Raw genomic sequence first — 22,568 nt, forward strand, 5'->3', positions numbered from 1 at the left:
CATTTTATAATATTTTACACATCGAATTAGAGAATATATCGAATGCTAGCAAAATACCTGAAGTTAGGATCACAGCATAAGAAAAGGAGATTGCTGCTTTAAGAATTCACAATAGTAAGATAAGGTACTTATCTAATGTACTTGCATAAGACCCAAGGCCTACATGAAATTCACTGAAGAAAGATTTAGGTACTCACAGGCCCTAATAATTTGTAACAACAGCAACAACAGCAAAGATTAGCACTAGAATTTGACCTTGACTTTTAGGATGAAACCCATTCAAGGTAAGAATTCATCATGAAGAAAGAGATTCAATGGGATTCTCACTGTCTTTTGTTAAGAGATAACTTTATATTCAGAATTTAATACTGCTTTTTGAATTTCTCAAGCTAAGTCTATCATTATTTCAAATATATTTACAAAAGATGCTGTAAAAATAAAGAACACATCTGACTCTCTAGAGAATAGCTATCAAATTAATTGCTGTAATTTTCACATTTATATCTGACAAAACTGATTCTACTAATTAGAGATTAAAAGTATTGAAATTAAAACAGACAGAACAAAATCATTCAAGCATCCTTGCAAAGAAAAAAAATTAAAACTTTAAAAATGAGAATGTTCATACCTTACCTTCAAATATCAAACACCAGAAAATAATTGTGTAGTGATTGGAAAAAAAGATTTGTAGCAAACTGCATTTAAACTCAGCCATTTGTCATTCATATGTGAAACAACAGAAATATATGACCATATATGCAATAATCAGGAAACACAGTGTCCATGTACATTTCCAGAAATAAAAATATTTAATCCACTTTTTGTAAAAATAGGCAATATTAAAGAATTATAGAATGGAAAAATTATAGTTTGAAAGGACATACAATAAACATTGAAAGAAAGTAAACATTGTAGTTTATATGAATACATGTTTATTAATGTGGAAACAAAACAAAATAGAAAAGGCATATACTATTTTTAAATAAAAATATATGAAACCAAATATAATTTTAATATTAAAATATTTATATATTGTCAATAAATAATAGAGTTTTAGAAGGGCATAGGAAATAAAGAACATAAATGTTTTGAAAATACATGTGTGAATGCCAATTTTCTCTGCTATTAGAAAATTATGTAAATAAAAGGACAATAATTTATATTTCAAATCTACTATTTGAAATGTAGAAAATATGATTTCCAATTGCTAAAGTCCTCAGTAACCTACTACATCCAAGTAAATAGGTCCTTCTGGTTCTTAATCCATATTTCCCTCCTAAGAAAGGTCTTCTTTTGGCTTTCGTAATGCCTTGGCATTATAGACAAGCTCTCCTACTAGCTTCTCCTGGCTTCTCCTACTCTCCTTTTCAATCACTTTCCCTGCGACCTATATCTTTGAGCCCTCCAGAAATGTTCATGTTCCCTAAGGTGGTTTCCTTTCCCAGCTTCTCAAGTTTTACCAATCTGAGTAAACTCAAGTTTATGTCTAATTACAGAATGTTGGTGACCAAGAAAGATTTATGTACGTACCTGATGTTTGCTTAAAATCCACATTCTGCAAGTGAGACCATCACCAGAGTTTTACTTGAGTACTTCAAACTAAACATATTGCAGACAAAAATGATGTAAAAAAATACAATTCCCAAATGACTGAAGAATAATACAAAATAATTTTTTAAAGAAAACTTGAAATATTTTGTTTTGACAATCTGTTTATGGTTCTTTTCTGGCATTGATAATGAATTTCAAGTGTGCTTTTAATCTTTATTGCAATTAATTGTAAATAAAATAAAACTATAAACAAGATGAATACCTCCCAAATTATTAGAATAAAAAATTACATTGATTATTGAACATATGATATAAAAGAACAAAACAAAATAGAAAACAAAAGCATAGAAATGCACAAAAAAAACATTGGGCATGCAAATAACATGATGTGCCTACAGATTAAAATGGATATAAATTTCTTATTAAAATAAATAATTTTTTTTACTTATTTCAAGAAAATATGAGAGTACAAACATTTTGATTGCATTTTATATCTTTGCCTCTCCCTCGCAAGGGTTAGAGGTATGCCCTTCCCCTCCACAATGCTCACCACATCCCTCAGATATGGGTCTACACCCTGGTGAGTACCTGAATCCCTGGTGAGCACCACCACCCTTTGAGCACCATAGTGTTAATCAGTCAGTACCAATTTGATGGCGAGTACATGTGGAGCCCATTCTTCCGCTCTTGTGTCACCTCACTTTGGATAATGGGCTTAACCTCAATCTAGGATAATAAAGTGGTACTAGCTCACTGTCATTTCTTAGAATTGAGTAATATTCCACTGTAAACTTATATCAAATTTTAATAATCCACTCATGAATTGATGGGCATGAGGGTCATTTCCACATCCTTGCAATAGTTAATTGTGGTGCCATAAACATTTGGATGCAGGTGTCTTTATAATTCAATGTCTTATGCTCTTTGAGGTAGACGTATAATAGTGCTATTGCTGGGTCAAATGGTATTTCTATTTTTAGCTCTTTTTGAGATATCTCCAAATTCTTTTCCACAAAGGTTGCACTAATTTGTAGTCCCACCAGCAGTGTAAGAGTGTTCCTGTCTCTCCACATGCTCGCCAACATTTGTTGTTTTGGGATTTCTTGATAGAGGCCATTCTCACTGGGGTTAGGTGGTATCTCATTGTGGTTTTGATTTGCATTTCCCTGATGATTAGAGATGTTGAGCATTTTTTATATGTTTGCTGGCCACTATTCTGTCTTCTTTGGAAAAGTTTCTGTTCATTTCCATTGCCCATTTCTTGATGGGGTTGTTTGATTTTTTCTCGTTAATTCTTTTGAGTTCTAGATAGATTCTTGTTATCAGACCTTTATCGGAAGTATAGAGAGCAAATATTTTCCCCCATTCTGTAGGTTGTCTATTTGCTCTAATGATAGTTTCCTTGGCTGTGCAGAAGCCTTTTAATTTGATCAGATCCCATTTGCTTATTTTTGTTGCTGCGGTGATTGCTTTGTGGGTCTTCTTCAAGAATTCTTTGCCAATGTCTGAATGGGTCTTCCCAACATCATTATCTAGGATTCTTAAGGTTTCATGCCTTAAGTTTAAGTCTGTTCTCCATCTTGAGTGGATTTTTGTGAGAGGTGAGAGGTAGGGGTCCAGATTCATTCTTCTGCATGTAGCTATCCAGTTTTCCCAGCACAATTTATTGAAAAGAGATTCTTTCCCCCAATGTATATTTTTGTCTCTTTATCAAAGATTAGATTACCATATGTAGATGGTTTCATCTCTGGAATCTTAGTCCTGTTCCAAAGATCAATGCCTCTCTTCTTGTTACAGTACCAGGATGATTTAACTATTATTGCTTTATCATACAGCTTGAAGTCAGGAAGACTGATGCCCCTGAGTTTGTTATTTTTACTTAAGATTGCTTTGGCTATATTAGGTTTTTTTCTAGTTCCATACAAAGTGAAGAATTATTTGCCCTAGATCTGTTTAAAATGATGATGGTACTTTGATGGAGATTTTATTAACTCTGTAGATCACTTTAGGTAATACTGATATTTTAACAATATTAATTCCACCAATCCATGACCAAGGTAGATTTTACCATCTGTTTACATCTTCTATAATTTCATTTTTTAGCATTTTGTAATTCTCTTTGTATAAGACTTTCATATCTTTCATTAAATATATTCCTAGATATTTAATTTTCTTTGGGCTATAGTAAAAGGTACTGCATTTTTTATTTAAGTTTTGGCTTGACTGTTATTGGCTTATACAAATGTGTATATACACATACCTTTGATATGTGTATATTGATTTTGTAACCTGAGACTTTACCAAATTCAATTGTCAAATCTAGGAGTCTCTTGGATGAATCCATGGGGTTTTCTACATATAATATCATATCTATGGCCAAAAGAGGGAGTTTGATCTCATCTGGCCCAACTTGGATGCCTTTAATACTCCTGTCTTGCCTGATTGCTATAGCTAGGACTTCGTGCACTATGTTGAATAGAAGAGGAGATAGTGGGCATCCTTGTCTAGTTCCGATTCAAAGTGGGAATGGTTTCAATTTTTCCCATTCAGTATGATATTGGCTGTTGGTTTGTCATAAATGGATTTGATAATTTTAAGGTATGAGCCACCTATGCCTATTTTGTTAAGAGTTTTTATCATAAAGGTGTCTTGAACTTTGTCAAATGCTTTTTTTGCGTCTATTGAGAGTATCATATGGTCTTTGTTCTTTGTATTTATGAGGTGAATTGCATTTATAGGCATGCGTATGTTGAACCAGCCTTGCATCCCTGGAATAAAGCCCACTTGGACATGGTGAATTTTTTTTTTTTTTTTTTTTTTAGACAGAGTCTCACACTGTTGCCCGGGCTAGAGTGCGTGTCATTAGCCCAGCTCACAGCAACCTCAAACTCCTGGACTCAAGTGATCCACCTGCCTCAGCCTCCCAAGTAGCTGGGACTACAGGCATGCACCACAATTCCCGGATAATTTTTTCTATATATTTTTAGTTGTCTGATTAATTTCTTTCTATTTTTGGTAGAAATGGGGTCTTGCTCTTGTTCAGGCTGGTCTTGAACTCCTAAGCTCAAATAATCCTCCCAGCTCGTCCTCCCAGATTGCTAGAATTACAGGCTTGAGCCACTGTGCCTGGCCTGTATTTTTTTTTTTTTTTTGATGTTCTGCTGAATTCTATTTCCTAAAATTTTGTTGAGGATTTTTGCATTTATATTCATGAGGGATATTGGTTCATGGCTTTGGTATCAAGGTAATATTGGCTTCGTAGAATGAGTTAGGAGGAATACCATACTTCTCAATGTTGTGGAATAATTTCTTTAGTATAGGTATGAGTTTATCTTTGTATGTTTGGTAAAACTCTGAAGTGTAGCCATCTGGTCCAGGGTTTTTCTCTTTCGGGAGGTTATTAATTACTGCTCCAATTTCTGAGCTTGAGATTGGTGTATTCAGAAATTTTGTTACCTCCTGGGTGAACTTAGGCAGGTTGTATGTTGCCAGGAATTTATCCAATTTCTCTTCTTTTTGTAGTTTTTGGGCATGTAGATTTTATAGTAATCAAAAATAATGTTTTGTATTTATGTGTTATCTGTTGTGGCTTCTCCTTTTTCATTTCTTATTGAGTTTATTACAGTCCTTTCCCTTTGTGTTCTTGTCAATCTAGCAAGAGGGCTATCAATTTTGTTTATGTTTTTGAGAAACCAGCTTCTGGTTTTGTTGATCTTTAATATAATTCTCTTGTTCTCAATTTCATTTAGTTCTGCTTTGATCTTAGTTCATTCATTTCTTATACTGAGATTTGAATTGGTTTGCTCTTCTTTTTTACAATTCCTTGAGTTTATTCATTAGGTGTCAGTATCTAACCTTTCTGTTTTTTGGATGTGAATGTTTATTGCTATTAGTTTTCCTCTCAGGTATGCTTTTGCTGTGTCCCACGGGTTTTGGTAACATGTGTCTCCATTATCATTTAGTTCGAAGAAACTCTTGATTTCCCTATGAATTTCCTCCTTGACCCAATAATTTTTCAATAATAGATTGTTTAGTTTTCATGAGTTTGTGAAGTGGTTAGTGTTTCTATAGGAATTTAACTCTAATTTTATACCACTATGTTCAGAGAAAACACATGGTATGATTTCTGTTTTTTTGAATTTGTTGAGATCTGATTTGTGGCCTAGTATGTGATCAGTTTTCGAGCAAGTCCCAAGGGCTGCTGAGAAGAATGTAAATTCAACTTTATTTGGGTGAAATGTTCTGTAGAGATCTATCAGACCTTTTTGTTCAAGAACTTTGTTTAAGCCCATTACTTATTTGCTTATTTCTGTTTGGAGGATCTACCTAGTTCATTCAGTGGAGTGCTGCAGTCCCCTGCTACTATGGCAGTATTGTTTAACATGCTATTTAGATCAGACTAGGTTTGCTTTATGTAATTGGGTGCTCCTTCATTGGGTGCATAAATGTTAAGAAATGTTAAATCTTCTTGTTGGATCTTCCCTTTCACCATTATAAAGTGGCCATCTTTATTTATCTATTTATTTCACTTTTGCTATTTTAAAGCTTATGTTATCTGCAAATAGTATAGCTACCCCTTCTTTCTTTTGACTTCCATTTGCCTGGATGAAATTTTTTCATTCTTTGACCTTTAGCTGGAAGGCATCTTTGTGGGTTAAATGTGTTTCCTGTAGAGATCAAGATACCAGGCTTGTGTATTTTTATACACTCTGCCAGTCTATGTCTCTTCAGAGGACAGTTTAAGCCATTTACATTTATTGAGAGGGTTGAAATTGGAGGAGAATTTCCATTCGTATAGTTGGGTAAGTCTTGTGGCTTTCTCTTCCTCCTTGAGCCATCATGCAGTTCAAGCTGTAGCCTTTAACTCTTTAAAGACTTTACTTTGAGCAGAGTCTATTGCCCTCTTTGGTTGTGTAAGGAAGGCCTGAGTACTTCCTGTAGGGCTGGTTTGATATTTGCAAATTCCTTCAGTGATTGCTTGTCTGAGAAGGACTTTATTTCTCCCACATAGGTGAAACTTAATTTTGTCAGATAAAGAATTCTAGGTTGGGCTTTATTCTGTTTTAGAAGATTAAGGATAGGTACGGAATCCCTCCTGCCTTGTAAAGTTTCAGTTGAGAAGTCTGCTGTTAGTCTGGTAGGTTTTCCTTTGTAGGTTATTTGTTGTTTTCATCTTGCTGTACAGATGATTGCTTTTTTCGGATTTACTTTGGTCAGCCTAATAATCACGTGATGAGATGATTGCATTTTCATGGTGTTTCTCCCAGGAGTTCTGTGTGCTTCTTGTATCTGGATATCAACATTCCTGGCCAGGACCAACATATTTTCCTGCAGTATTTCATGAAATAAGTTTTACAGCCCTTGTGAATTTTCACCTTTCCTTTCCGAAATCCTAATCAATCTGAGATTCGGTTTTTTGTTTGTTTGTTTGTTTTTACATAATCCCACACTTCTTGTAAGTGTTGGTCTTGCCTCTTGTTTCTGTGTTCCCTTTCTTCCTCCGATTTGTTTAGTGCATAGGCATAATCTTCATGCTCTGACATTCTTTCCTCTGCATGACCCATCCTGTTCTTGAGGCTTCCCACTATATTATGGAATTCCTTGAATGTTTCCTTCATTTCTAGGATTTTTGTTTGGTTTTTCTGTATTATTACAATTTCTTTGGAGAATTTTTCATTCATTTCCTGAATTGTTCTTGTGGTTTCTCTATGTTGGGATTCTGTTTTCTCTTCAATTCCATTGAGTTTGCTAACAATCCATATTTGGAATTCTTCCTCCATCAGTTTAATCATATCATGTAAGTTGGTGTCAGTTGGACCAGGTGGAGATTGAGTATTTTCTTTTGGAGGTGTCTTTTCTCTCTGATCCTTCATGTTTCCTGTGATCTTTCACTGGTTCTTTCTCATCTGGGTGCTTTGTCAAAGACAGGAGGTGCTGGGACTGGATTATGAACTAAATTCTGGGATTCCAAAGGAATGATCCTTGGCAGAGCTGGGGAGATGTGCTTTGGTCCTGTATTGTCTTAAAGGAGTTTGAGCCTATTGCGTTACCTTTGACCTGATGTCTTCACCTTCTACTTACAGAGTTTAGTGAGTTTGGGCCCCTTGCTTAGACACCCAGTGGTTAGATCACCCTTGTGAGTTTGAATCTGCTATCAATCAGTAGGTTGAGGTGGGAGGCACTGTTAGGCTCTGAATTTACTCTCTCTTTTGTTACTTGTGGTTTGTGAGAAGGAGTCAGTTATCAAGGTATTTCAAATCCTTCATATTGCGCTCTAAGTCTCCATATAAGATATACAGGTATTTCAGTCTTAAGGGAACATCCTGCTACTCCCAAAGGTTCCTAGAATCCTGTTACTACTTTAGGTGCGGTGAGAGGAACATCAGTTGTCAGTGATCCTAAGAGAGAATACTTCAGAGGTTGCTTGAACTATAGCTAGGGGAGAGCTGTTAATATGTTATTCAGGCATCTTTTGTCACTCTTGCAGAGGACCTCCTGGTGGGGGGACTCAATTGGTATAATTGCTAAGGACTATTGTTAAGATTTGCCTTCCCAAACCACAGGCCCGTACATTGGCAACAATCTGGGTGCCAAGGGCAAGCCCTTGTGATCTGATAGCATCAGATGATCAAAACCAACCAGGCATATGTAGACATCATTCTGACCCCTTTTGCTTAATCCCAAGGTCCCACATATTCAAGCTAGTCATACAGGGAAAGCAACTTTTCTCCTTTCTCCTGACATTCCATGGCTGAATCTGTTTTGGTGGGCTGGTGGGGAGGCCATGGATGAGAATGCCACAAGGCCCAGACTAGGAAATGTCTTTTCTTGTTTTTTCCCCTCCCCCAAGGGTGGAGTCTGCCCTGTCAGAGGTGAAGATAACCCACTGGCCATGCGGGAAGGCACTTCCTAGGGCTACCTGACATCTCAGCCCAGGAAGTGGTTACTCAAGGACGGGGTTTGTCTAGTTGTTATGTAGCCTAAACCTCAGGGCTGCTGGAGAAGCCCTGCCTGAGGCCACTGAGGGACCCAGACCAGAAAGAGACCTGCCTTGCCGCTCGGTCCCTGCATGGGTGATGTCAGTCCCTTCTGCATGAAACCCCAGTGGTCTGGTCGCTGCCAAAAGCCGTCTTTAACCCTGGCAGATCTCAGCCCAGACAGTGGACTCCCTCACCCCTGCACAAATCCCGGGAATAGAGCTTCCCCTTTGGCTGGAGGCACCAGCTATGAGGCCACAGTAAAGAGGTGAACACAGGTCTCAGCTTGAAAGGTTGTCCTGGTTAGCTGGTAGTACTGCCTTTCAGCTGCCAATGGGGAGGTGGAAGTGAAGTGGAGGTAACAGTCTGGTGACATGGGTTTTGGGTTGAACAGCCTCTATCTCAACTCTGCCCAGGGGTGGAGTCAGTCCCTTTGACGTGAAGCACCTGGGCCCAAGTCACAGGAGAGTGTGGGTGGTAATGTCTCTCCAGGTCACACCTGGAAAAGCAGCCTCCTTCACCACTCTGTCTTGCCAAGATAGCCACTGCCCTTTAGGCACAGAGTGCAGGTGGCTGGGTGGGGCAGGACACCGGCCAAGTACAATCTGGTGAGACAGCCACGCAAGCAACCACACTCCCCCTTCCGCTCCTTTAACCGCAGAGTGCAAGCCGCCGCATGGGATGGCCAGGGCAGAGTGGGAGGAGCACATTCTCTCCTATTTCCCTCTTCCAGAGGCCTGACCTGTTCAGCCAGGCTAGGGCAGGTGGGAGGTGTGAGACGGCTTCCAGAGCAACCCTCCGCAGCATTTCCAAGCTACGGAGTGCTGGCCCCCTCCCAGCGCCAGCGCAGAAGGCGCCAGCAGGGCGGAAAGCTGGGCCGGGTTTGGCGGGCTGCCTCCAACCGCCCGCGGAGCACGCTGCTTCCCGGCTGGCTGAGTCACAGCTGTGCGGGTGCAGAGACCCGCTGTCTGTCCACTCGGCACCAGCCAAACCTCAGCCATTTCCAAGGGCAGCGCCTCCTTTCAGGTATGCAGCGCCCCCTCCTGGTCCCGGAGGCGCCCGAGGTGGGATGCGGTTCCGCCCTGTGCCGCGGTGCGGGGAAGCGGCCGCTGGGCTCCGCGCCGCCACCTGAAACCGGCTCTGCAGCGCGCCCAGGAGAGTCCAGATGTCCCGGCCCCAGACTACGGCGGCGTCCCCGCGCTGCCACTCCCGCCACGCGGGCGCTCCCCGCCGCGCGGAGCCCGTGAGGGAGGCGGCTCCGTGAGGAGAGGCAGGCCCGCTGGCCGGCGACGGCTCTCCAGGTCGGGGGCGGCGCCGCTTCACCTTCGTTTCTCACCACCGGTTTTGTCCCTCCCTGCTTCTCTGCGGGGTTGCGAAGCTGATCCTGGGGACGTGCGGTGCCCTCGCGTGTGGCTGTCCGCCTTCTTCCCGTCCCAGTCTGAGAGCAGAGAGCCCGGAGGGCACCTCCAATCCGCCATTTTGCTCCTAAAATAAATAATATTAATTGGAGTAAATTTAAAAACAAAGGTCTATCGTTTCAGTAATAGAGATAATAGAGATACCTATAACATAATGGCCTAGACTTTATAAAGGTCATAGTAGTAGAGAAGACTTTAAACTGTGTAAAATGTACAACATTGCATCTCACTAGCCTGTGCACTATTAAAATTAGAAAGACTAAAAAATATTAAGAACACTGTTGTTTTAAATTGTCAGAAAACTACCAGCATGAGAAGTAATTCAGGGAGCGAAATCCTGAAGAGAAAGGAAATATATTGATATGAGAAAATATTTGGTTACATTTTACCCTCTAAGTATTTATGAATGTACAATGACTGAGGAGAGTCTAAAAAGTTGGGCAAAGTTTTTGACAGTTCTATAGGTTCATAGAGATAAAACAGGAGTTCAGGACCAAGTTAGGAACAAGGGGTCTAGTAAATACCATAGATTATTAGTTTGATCTTAAAGGACAAAGAAACATAGACCAACTAACCCTAAAACTAAAACCACATTTTGTATTAATTCACTTAGATATCCAATTAAGTATAACCTGTCTCTACCCTAATAGTTTCCTAAAATCAGAGGAAAATCTGACCTGGAAGAAAATAACTAATCCTGAGATTATCTCTACCTAAAGTCATCTCTACAGATTTTATACATGATAGCAATCATGTTTCATCCTACATCTAATCAAAAATAATCAGACTTTTAAATATGCATGAATTGATAAAAAATAGAAAAACAGATAATGTAGATCCACATGAGATTTAGATATTTGAGTTATACTCAGTGATTAAAAAATTGTGATTAAACTGTTTAATAAAATAGAGAATAAAAGTGAGAACGTAGAAAGAAATATGGAAGTTATGCAAAATAATCAAATACAATAACTAGTTAGAAACCCAGTAGATTGATATAATAGCCTATTCAACATGCCTGTAGAGAAATTTAATAAACTGGAAGATAAATGAGATAAAAAATCTTGATAGTCATGTATATATTGAAAAAACCCTGAAAATATAGAAAAAAGCATACTGATAGAACAAATCAGAAAGTAACCAAAAGGTTTTTGGAGATTAGAAAAACATTAGTAATTTCACCTAAATTACATATAGAGAACTCTACACCAAACAATCATAGACTGAACAAGATTTTCATGTATTAGACAATATTTACTACAATTAAGCAAATTATCTGTCATAGGATGAGCCTCAATACATTTTAAAGAACTGAGATTATGTAGAGTAAGTTCTTTAAGCAGTGAAATCAAACTAGAAATTAATTTTAAAAGAAAGTAAGCAAAATCTTAAATAGAAAAACAGTAATATCCTGAAAATAACAGAGGGGTGATAAAATAATTCAGGATAAATTTTAATTAAAGAACAGCAAATTAAACATTTGGAAATATAGCAAAAAGCATAGCTGGATAAAAATCAAAATCTTGTAACATATTAATGTTATAGAATAGGAAAAAAAGCCAATACCTCTGATCTAAGCTTTCATACCAAGTAGTAAGAAGAGGAATCAAGACTTATCCCTCAGATGTGAAAGAATTGAGATGGTTTTACAAAAATAAAAATTAATGAAGGCCGGGCGCTGTGGCTCACGCCTGTAATCCTAGCTCTTGGGAGGCCGAGGCGGGCGGATTGCTCAAGGTCAGGAGTTCAAAACCAGCCTGAGAAAGAGCGAGACCCCGTCTCTACTATAAATAGAAAGAAATTAATTGGCCAACTGATATATATATATAAAAAAAAAAATTAGCCGGGCATAGTGGTGCATGCCTGTAGTCCCAGCTACTCGGGAGGCTGAGGCAGAAGGATCACTGGAGCCCAGGAGTTTGAGGTTGCTGTGAGCTAGGCTGACGCCACGGCACTCACTCTAGCCTGGACAACAAAGCGAGACTCTGTCTCAAAAAAAAAAAAAAAAAAAGAAAATTAATGAAATACAAAAACTATAAACTAGAGGATCAAAGATAATTTTTTGTGAAGATTATGAAATGTTAAGTTCATGGAAAGATAAGGAAAAAATTTAAGCATAAATAACTCTGAACATAAAAAATGAAATGTGATATTGTTATAGATCTTCCAGCCAATAAAATAACAAAATTCTATTATAAATAAGTTATGTATATTAATTTGAAAATATTGATTGCAAAATATATTAAAACTGATACAAGAAACACAAGAAATACACTCATAGTAGTTGTACATTAAATTAAATGCAATAAAAATATTTCCCACTTAGAAAAGTACAGACTCAGATAATTTCATCATTGAATTATTTGAGATATTTAGGGAAAATACCTAATCTCATTCTTAATTTTCTGTAGAAGAGAAAAAGAGAGAAGAAATCTAAATTACCTTTTATTAAGTCAACATAACTGTGATCTCAAAATTAAAATAATAATAAGAAGAATAGTAATTCTTAAAACAACCTTTCACAAACATTAATACAAACATTCTAAGTATATAGTAAGTGAAATGCCTTGGTATGTTTGGGCTGATATAAAAATGTCATAAATTTAGTGTTTCATAAAAAACAAATTTATTTCTCACAGTTCTGGAGGCTGGGAAGATAAAGGCACCTGTAGATTCAGGGCCTAGTTATAGCAAATGTTCTGGTTTGTGGGCAATACCTTCTGGCTGTGTTGCATCTTTTATGAGGGCACTGATCTTGTTCATGAGGGTTCCACATTTAGGATCTAATCACTCTGGAGAGGCCCCACTACTAATATCACCTTTGATGTTATGATAATAACACATCAATTTTGGGAGGACAATAACATTCAGACCATAACATAAAGCAAATTAAGCAACATATGAGAAGGATAATATATTACAACCATATTTGATATATTCCTGGATTGCATGGTAGATACAATAATCAAAATTTAATCAATGTTATTCACTAAATTAACAGAGCAAAAGATAGAAAAATCATATAATAATAACAAAATATGAAGAAAAAGTATTTGATAAAATGTACTACCTACATATATTTAATAAGAAACAAAAATTCCTTAGAAAACTGGAAATAGATGTGAAAATAGTTAACCTGATTAAAGAGATCTACAAAAATACTCTACAGAAAAAAATAATAAAATAAAACATTATGCTTAATGGCTATATTTTAAAATATTTCCCACAGCTAAGGGTACTAAAATAAATATACCAATACCAATAAATATACCAATAGTTTTCTTTAATATTGTATTGGGGGTTGTATCCTACAAAATAATGCAAAATAGTAAAATAGTGATGGTAATTATAATTATAACTATAATTATATATCATAATTGTAAATATAACAGTTATTATTATAGTAGCTTATAGGGATTAGAAGGAACAACACTCCTAGAGGGCAATATCATGGAATGTTTTTGTGAAATCCCAGTATACAAAATTATATATAACAGACCTAAGAATAAAAACTGCCAGATACATTGGATTACAGTAAACCTAATTTTACTGCAAATGATATGCATTTTTCTATTGGAAGCCTGAAATATTACATACATAATTTATTAGGATCAACACATGATTTAAACATGTTTGCTGCCTCCAAGTTCAACATACAACACTTACATTTCTATGTATCATAAAAACACCTTTATAAAAGAAAAATTTTAAAAATATATCCAATAGAATTAAACATTTCAAATTAACCAGGAAGATATGCCATAAAAGCCTACATAATAATAAAATGTATATATGTTTGTAATAAATTAAAGAAAACCTTAATAAATGGACTAATTTACCATGTTATAGTTAAAAGACTCAATGTTGTAAAGTCACTAGTTTTTTCCAAATAAGTAAATAATTTGAGTATAATCACACCAAAATTACGGTAGTTATTGGAGAACTGTCAAACAGATTATAAGATGTAAATGAAAATGAGCAATTGCAAAAATAACCAAGAAAATATGAAAAAAAAAAAAAACCCTGGAGAATAAAACTACCATATAACAAAGCTTATAGAAAATCTACAGTAATTAAGATAATATTTTTCTGGCTATTGTTTTCTTTTATTTGTTTTGGCAAGGCTGGGCAAATAGAATAATATGATACACAATAAAGAGTTCAGAAACAGACCTACATGCATATAAATACTCAAGTTATAACAAAGATGGCAGAATGACAGGGGAAATGGCTTAAATGGTCAGTTTATGAAAACAGGCTACTAATCATTAGTTCTGAGCAAAATGTGAATTAAGGTCAAAATAACATAAAATTAGATATCATTCTGAAAGGCTAAAACAAACATGATAGAATGATGATCAATAGGAGAAGGAACAAATACTAAAAATAAGTGTTGGCAAGAGTACAAAGGAACATGGACTCTAGTTAATTGTTAGTGTGTTTGTAAATTTGTGTAAACATGTGTGTGTGATACTTAATATAATCTCAATTCATACCATGTTATGAATGATAATCTCAAACTTTTTACACTATTTAATTATTTATTTATTTTTGAGACAAATTCACCCAGCTACAGTGCAGTGGGATCATCATAGCTAGATGCAGCCTCAAACTCCTGGACTCAAGTGATCCTCCTGCCTCTGCCTCCCAAATAACAGGGACCACAGGCACATGCTATGTTGCCTAGCTAATTTTTCTATTTTTAGGTGAGAAGGGCTCTCGCTCTTGCTCATGCTGGTTTTGAATTCCTAAGCTCAAGCAATCCTCCTGCCTAGGCCTCCCAAAGTGCTAGGATTACAGACATGAGCCACTGGGCCTGGCCCTATGCTTTTCCATGTAATGTCATTTATTTATCTTTAGTGCCTTTTTGTAAAAGGAATTCTTTCCCTATACCAAGGCAGTGAAGATATTTTCTTATGTTCTAAATGGTTTCATAATTTTCTTTTCACATGCCAGTTATCAAAAGTTATATTGTATTTTATAGAATCCCATACAATAATTAAAATAAAGAACACAATTACATGGTTGAATCTAACAAATACATAAATCCATTTATATAAACTTCAAAAGTAGGTATAATTCCATATGGTGTTAGACTTCAGGATAACTACTATCTTCATGGAGAACATAGGATGTTGTAATTAAAAGTAGGTATCACAGGTTTCTAGGTGGTTAATAAAATATTGTATTTCTCGTTTTAGCTTGTGGTCACATGTGTATTTTTATTTTGTGAAAATTTATTGAGTTTGATTTTTCTAATTTTTAAAAATATTTTATTTTATTTCAGCATATTATGGGGGTACAAATGTTTAGGCTATGTATATTGCCCTTGCCCCACCTGAATCAGAGCTTCAGGCATGTCTATCCCCTAGACAATGTTCACTGCACCCATTAGGTGTGTATATACCCATCTCCCCCTCCCCCTCCCATGTGCCCAGCACTAAATGAATGGTATTACTATATGTGCACTTAAGCGTTGATCAGTGAATATGAATTTGATGGTGAGTGCATGTGGTGCTATTTGTTGTTTCACTCTTGGAATACTTCACATAGTACAATGGGTTCCAGCTCAATCCAGGATAATACAAGAAGTGGTATATCACCATTGTTGTTTTTTTTTGTGGCTGAGTAGAAATCCATGGTATACATATACCACATTTTATTAATCAACTCATGTATTGATGGGACTTGGGTTGTTTCCACATCTTTGCAATTGTGAATTGTGCTGCTATAAACATTCTAGTGCAGATGTCTTTTTTATAGAATGTCCTTTGTTCTTTTGGGTAGATGCCCAGTAATGGATCTAATGGTAGATCTACTTGTATCTCTTTAAGTATCTCCATATTGCTTTCCACAGAGCTTGAACTAGTTTGCAGTCCCACAAGCAGTGTATGAGTGTTCCTATCTCTCCACATCTACACCAACATTTATTGTTTTGGGACTTTTTGAAAAAGGCCATTCTCACTGGGCAGAAGTGGCATCTCATTGTGGTTTTGATTTGCATTTCCCTGATGATTAGAGATATTGAGTATTTTTTCATATGTTTGTTGGTCATTAGTCTATCTTCTTTGGAAAAGTTTCTGTTCATGTCCTTTGCCCACTTTTTGATAGGGTTGTTTGTTTTTCTCTTGCTGATTTTCCTGAGTTCTATATAGATGCTAGTTAGCAGCCCTTTATCAGCTGTGTAGCATGCGAACATTTTCTCCCATTCTGCAGGTTGTCTGTTTGCTCTTACGACTGTTTCTTTGGCTGTGCAGAAACTTTTTAGTTTGATCAGGTCCCACTTATTTATTTTTGTAGTTGCTGTGATTGCCTTTGGGGTCCTCTTCATAAATTCTTTGCCTAGGCCAATGTCTGTGGTTTTTGTATGTGTTTTAGATCTGTGAAAAAGTTTACTTTAAGTGAAAAAAAGGGTGGAAATCTCACTTCAAAATTGTGAGTTGTGCACATATGTTTAATATTCTGTTTATTCCTGGATCTGGTTAAATTACTATCAGTGAATAAGAGGCATCTGTCCTCTTTATTAAAGAAGGTCCTTAAGAAGTCATGAAATTATAATAAACATGATTGTTTGGGTTACCATTCATTATAAATCGTGAGTAACTTGAAGAAGGTGCAGGACTATTTCTCACTGTCAGATTTTAGACAGTGGCTGTTGCGAAGCATGGTGAAATCACCTTGGAATGGGGACCCTTTTTTCTTACTGCTCTGCTTTTCCTCAGCTTTGGCCTTTATACTCATGATCCAATTTGGTGGCTCTACCTAAGGGTGGCTCCAGCCAAATATCCACATCTCAAACCTTTATTAAGCATAAAGTTGGGTACTTACCTATTCTGTTTTATTTCCTCATCCATAAAATGGTGATAATGGATGTACTCAAAGGTACTACAAGGTTTAAATAAAGAAAATAATTTGTGGCATATAATTTTTAAATAAAAATGAATTTAAAAATATACAAATGGCAAGATAGAAAAAGAAGAGAATAAGCCCCATTCTTTTTAAGTGCTCTCCCTATAAACTTCACATAAAACTTCTTTGTAAATCTTGTTGGCCAGAAATTGGTCAAGTAGACATAACTAGCTGCAAAAGAAGATGGAAAATGCTGTCTTCTAACTGGGCCACAATAAAAAGAGGAGAATAGATGTTTGATAAGCAACTAAAAGTCTCCCCACCACACTTGTGAAGACAGAAGCAGATAGTGATGTGAAAGTTGTAGAGTAGAGTGGAAAAAGTTCAGCTAAGAGTGTTTTAAGAGCTTGGGTCACAAAGGAAAATCTAGTTGGGCCCCAGAATCCAGGAGAGGCTTATGTCTTGGAAATGTGTGACACAGTGTATGGTAGAATGAGACCAAGGATTTAAATGGAGGACTCCAGTAGTCAGAAGACAGTACACTGTATGGAATAGTCAACCTCTCACTACTTTCTGCCCTGTTTCACAAATCTACCTATTAGGTATTTATCTCTAAGTTAAAAAATAATAATAGCTGTTTTGTAAAAAAATAACTGAGCAAACTGGGTCTACTAAAGCAAATTAGAGTACATACCAGTTCCCCAAGACAAACTCCTCCCCATTCTGTTATCATGGGATAAACTAGAGTGGTCTGCTCTCTCACCAGAACAGCATGTGGCAGAATATCAGTTAAAAGCACATGCTGTCTGCTATTTCCAGAGAACATAACAGGTGCAAAACCATGCCATGCTCGTGGTTGGCAGAATCAATATAGTTAAAATGTCTATACTACCCAAAGTGATCTACAGATTCAGCAATCCCTATTAAAATACCAACATCATTTTTCACAGATATAGAAAAATAATTTTACCCTTTGTATGGAACCAGAGAAGACCCCGGGTACCAAAAGCAACCTTAGGCAATAAAAACAAAATGGGAGTCGATTTACCAGACTTCAAACTACACTACAAGGCTAGAGTAATTAAAACTGCTTGGAACTGTTACAAAAACAGGGACATTGACCAGTGGAACAGAACTGAGAACCCAGATATAAAACCATCCTCATAGAGCCATCTAATCTTTGACAAAGCAGACAAAAACATACACAGAGTAAAAGAATCCTCATTCAATGAATGGTGCTTGGAAAACTGGATAGCCACATGTAGAACACTAAAAAAGGGTCCACACCTTTCACCTCTCATCAAAAATCAACTCAAGCTGGGTAACAGACTTAAACCTTAGGTGTGAAACTATTAGAATTCTAGAGGAAAATGTTGGAAAAACTCTTCTAGACATTGGCCTAGGCAAAGAATTTATGAAGACCCCAAAGGCAATCACAGCAACTACAAAAATAAACAAATGGGACCTGATCAAATTAAAAAGCTCTCTACACAGCCAAAGAAACTGTCACGAGAGCAAACATACAACCCACAGAATGGGAGACAATTTTTGCAAGCTACACATCTGATAAAGGGCTGATAACTAGAATCTATTTAGAACTCACGAAAATCAGCAAGAGAAAATCAAACAACTCTATCAAAAAATGTGCAAAGGACATGAACAGAAACTTCTCAAAAGAAGACAGAATACTAGGCAAGAAACATATGAAAACATGCTCAATATCTCTAATCATCAGGGAAATGCAAATCAAAACCTCAATGAGATATCACTTAACTCCAGAGAGAATGGCCTTTATCAAAAAGTCCCAAAACAATAACTGTTGGCATGGAAGTGGAGAGATAGGAACACTCCTACACTGCTGGTGGGACTGCAAACTGGTTCAACCTCTGTGGAAAGCAATATGGAGATACCTTAAGGAGATACAAGTAGAGCTACCGTTTGATTCAGCAATCCTATTACTGGGCATATACCCAAAGTAAAAAGACACCTGCACTCGAATGTTTATAGCAGCACAATTCACAATTGCAAAGATGTGGAAACAACCCAAGTGCTCATCATTATATTAGTGGATTAATAAAATGTGGTATATGTATACCATGGAGTACTATTCAGCTATAAAAAACAATGGTGATATAGCATCCCTTGTATTTTCCTGGATAGAGCTGCCATCCATTCTAGTAAGTACAGCATCTGAAGAATGGAAAAGCAAGCACCACATGTACTCACCAGCAAATTAGTTTTACCGATCAGCACCTAAGTGGACATATAGGAATAACATTTTATTGGGCGTGGGGCAGATATGGGAGGGGGAGGGGATGGGTACACACATGCATACTGAGTGCCATGCACTCCATCTGGGGGATGGACACACTTGAAGCTCTGACTAGGGGGGAACAGGGCAAGGGGGTAAGGACAACACAGGTAACCTAAATATTTGTACCCCCATAATATGCTGAGATTTTTAAAAAGCACACGCTGTTTACACAGCGCTCTCACTTCGTCTTTCTAATCACCACCACTGTTATCGTTTTTAATTTCATATTTTCTTTCAACACTTCTACTTTCCATGTCAAATGCTAATGCTATTATAAAGGCTCAAATTTTATGCCAAAATTTCTGTAATATCATCTACCATTAGGTTTTGTTTTCTATTCTTGTGTGTCCCACTTCCCACACTACCATCAGTTCACTGTTGTGAGTCTGTGAATGCACACATCCAAGCACGTCACTGTACTTGCTTTAAAATCCCTTTTTTTCATCGTTTTTTCCCAACAACCTTTAAACCGCTCTCTTAATTGTTCGTCTTGCTAAGGAAACACGGCATATTATGGACACTGAAAACTATTCGATATTATCACTTTTAGACGATCCTCATCCCTCTCATAACAGCCACACGCCGCGCCGTCCCGCAGCCCGCCCCCTGTCCGCGCTGCTCCCCAGGTCTCGACCTCCGCTTCTGCCTGCGGGGCGCGCGGGCCTGCACTCTCAGCCCCTCAATTCCCTGCCTAGCCGCCTGCTGCTGAAGGTAAATCCTTCTCTATTATTATATTTCACACATACGACATGATGTTTTGATATCCATATGCATAGCGAAAGATTCCCATAGTCAAGCAAATTAACATGTCCGTCTCCTCACAGAGCTCCTTTTCTGCGCTTGTGGTAAGAACGCCTGAAATGCGCTCTCGGCTCGCAGGGCCTCGCGCGGGTCGCGCTGTGCCAGGGAAGACGCGCTCAGCCCCGCCGCGCCCCCGCGCCCCGCCCCGCCGTCCTGGCGCCGTGCCCCCGCGCCCCCGCGCCCCGCACCGCCGCGCCCCTGCGCCCCGCCCGCCCCGCACCGCCGCGCCCCGCCCCGCCCGCCCCGCACCGCCGCGCCCAGCCCGCCCCGCACCGCCGGCCCCGCACCGCACCGCCGCGCCTCGCACTGCCGCACCACCGCGCCCCGCACCGCCGCGCCCCGCACTGCCGTCCCTGCGCCAACCCGCCCGCCCCGCACCGCCGCCCCGCCCCCCCGCGCCCCGCCGCACCGCCGCGCCCCGCACTGCCGTCCCCGCGCCCCGCACTGCTGTCCCTGCGCCGACCCGCCCGCCCCGCACCGCTGCACCGCCGCGCCCCCGCACCGCCGCGCCCCGCACTGCCGAGCGAGCAGCTCCAGGCCAGGCGGGTGAGTGTGTGCAGTGAAGCTATGCGCTCGTGATTTGAAGCGTGGAATAAATAAATATTCAGAAAGGCTTCGCTAACCCACACCGTCCGTCCGCCGCCAGTCCCGCTCCAGCCAGAGACTCGACCTCCCCTGTAGGCCGCCTGCAGCTCCCGCCCTCACAGCCCGACAGGCCTGTCCTCCTCCACCGCGCATGCTTTACGGCGGGGTTTTAAAAGTCTAAAATCTTTCTCACTTAAAAAGAAATTATATATGTATATATATAAAATATACTATATATATCTTCTGGTCTACTTCCAAGTATATATATATTCTATATATATATTCTATTTCAAAATATAATATATATTATATATATAACAAATAAAAAGAAACACACAAAAACTCTCTTTCCCTGTAACTGGAATCCCAGCCCTTTCCTCAGCTTCATAGTCATCCTTAGCTGAATTGGATAATATTAATTTTTCAATTTTCTACGTTCTGATTATTCATGTTTGTTTTCATTCTTCTCTATACTAAAAATTTGATCATTAATCCCATGCAACTAAATGGGATGGATCTATTTTGGTGTTTGAATGCTTTGCTGTCAACCATATTTGTCACTGTGTTTATCATTCCTCTAATTCATTTATAATTTAATAAAAAACAAGGAAAACAAAAAAATTAGTTCTTTGTTTAGACTAGCCATATAATGTTCATACTTGAAATTGGAGAAATAGTAGCAGAGCGATTTTGAGGTCTCACCCAGGAAACCACTTGCTCCGCAGGCTTATCAGACCTGACTGCCTTCTATAGTCCCAAGAATAAGGCTAATTAATAGCCAGTATTGAAATGAGGCCAAAGATTTTATCAATTTTTTTTTTTCTTGTCCTGGGTTATAGTTGCCTGAGCAAATGACCAGTTTCCCATGGGGGAGATCATAAAGGAAAAAAAAAATTGATGTATATATTTTTAATATTTTTGTTTTAAAGCAAAATTTCCCCATGCTTTCAACCTATTCTCAAAGTTTTATTTAAAAGATTTTTTAGTCTAGAAATGCCAGATAACTATTAGTGTGCAATCTTTCTTCTGACTTGCAACCTAGAGATTTTCTCCTCATAAAAATGGAGCAGGACATGGTCAATGTTCCAGAACCTGAAATTATATGCATCTCATTTGTTTATGCATTCATATATTCAAGGAATATTTATTGAGCATTTCTATATTCTGGTCACTTTGCTAAATGCTGAGGGTAGAATGTCTTTTCTCAGCCCCTAAACTAAAAAGGTTACCCAGTGATACCTTTTTACGGATATAGCCCTGCATGAATAATCATTTTGCCTGGTTTGTACCAACCGCTATTGAATTTGGCCATCTCCGGCTGCACGAGTCTCTAACAAAATGTTGGGTAATACTGGCTAATTATGGTAATAATCTAATAGCCATGACCGGGTGAGCTGCATTAAAAGGTTGTAATATTAGAAATATAATATCATTCATTTAAAATAGATGAAAGGAGACCTAAAATCATTATCTAAATCAATATAAAAATGAAAAATACATAGTAGTTAAAGAAAAAATTACTTAAAGGCAAATAATGCATTCTTTACCTATTTAAAAATTATTTTCAATCTTCAATGAACAAATAGGTTTATACTTTATGATGAGGTACAAGAAACATTTTTATCAAAGATAAGGTCAAGAGTACACTTTATAAACAATGAAAAAAATAGCATTATTAATATTTATAACAGGTATTATTTATTGATAATTAGATACATTATTATTAATGTTTTTCAGATGTGTTGCCTCTTTCAATTCTGTAAGAAATCTTGAGAGACTTTTTCAGATTTTACAGATCATGCACCCGAGACTTAGAATGCTAAAACAATGACAGACCTGGTTTCCACTTCACAGAATATGTTCATAATCAGCATACTACAAAGGATGATCCAAATATTTAGTATCTCCATTATTTAGCTTAGTGTTTGGCCATGCAATAAGACTAAAATACATCAGAATAAAATTAGTTAAAATTTTGAAGTAGACCAAATGAGCATTATTGTCTGATGTATCATGTTATGTGTTTAATTATGTAATTGTGTGTTTTATATAAATAAACTATCTCTGGTTACA

Source organism: Microcebus murinus, chromosome 23 (genome assembly GCF_040939455.1).
Source record: "Microcebus murinus isolate Inina chromosome 23, M.murinus_Inina_mat1.0, whole genome shotgun sequence".
In the NCBI taxonomy this organism is placed as follows: Eukaryota; Metazoa; Chordata; class Mammalia; order Primates; family Cheirogaleidae; genus Microcebus; species Microcebus murinus.